Below are 901 nucleotides of genomic sequence, written 5' to 3' on the forward strand. Positions count from 1 at the left end.
ACCCTAGCTCTATTACTGATCTGTTTTTTAAAGAATATGTTTTAAATAACAATATAAGGATCGCACGCTAATCGCTCTAAAATAAAAAATAAAACTAACAACACATGGCAAATGATTTGTTGCTGCAAGGAGAGGCAACCCAGTAACTGTTACGTCACAATTATAGCAAGCGGTTGAATGCGTGACATTTTTTTGTAAGTTTGGCGTCATAATGGGGAGATATTAAATATATATTATCAATAATGTCGAAGTTATTTCTAGGAAATATTTGTACATAAACATTTTATTGTTTTTTTATGCTTTGTTGTATACTTTAGCGAAAATCTGACGGGGGCCACATGAAAAGAGCAAGCGGGCCGCAACTTCGCGCTGTATCGCTGTCGCTGTCACCACGGGTGTGTTTCAAATTTAACCTCACGACCGCGTAAACTACTTGCAGTAATTTAGTCTTGTGCAAGGTCTTAACATAGCTTAGCCTAGCCTACATTCTAGAACAGTTCATCTGCTGCCGTCTGTTTATATTGTTGCAGGGGAATCATCGTCTTTGTTATGCGTTGACTTAAACTGAGCCGACCGCAACCCGTTCTAATGAAATTATTTTAGTAATTACTTGCAACTCAATGCATATAATTCTCTTACGTTGTTTCTGATTAAATCAATGACTCCAGGAGCCATTTTTCTACAACCTTACAATGCGACTAAAATCACGCATATTTTACTGGTACAGTAGTTGTTGACTCAATATACGCGTGTTTGGTACAGAACCAAGCAAACTAAACTCGTTTTGTGCGACGGTTACGTTAATTGCATTTGGCCCATCGGTGATAAAAGGATGTAGCCTACACGTCTGGTTTAAAGGGGTGCATAAACGGCAATAAACAGCTGTGAAATGACAAACCTA

This window comes from Phallusia mammillata, chromosome 1 (assembly GCF_965637545.1).
Source record: "Phallusia mammillata chromosome 1, kaPhaMamm4.hap1.1, whole genome shotgun sequence".
NCBI lineage: Eukaryota > Metazoa > Chordata > Ascidiacea > Phlebobranchia > Ascidiidae > Phallusia > Phallusia mammillata.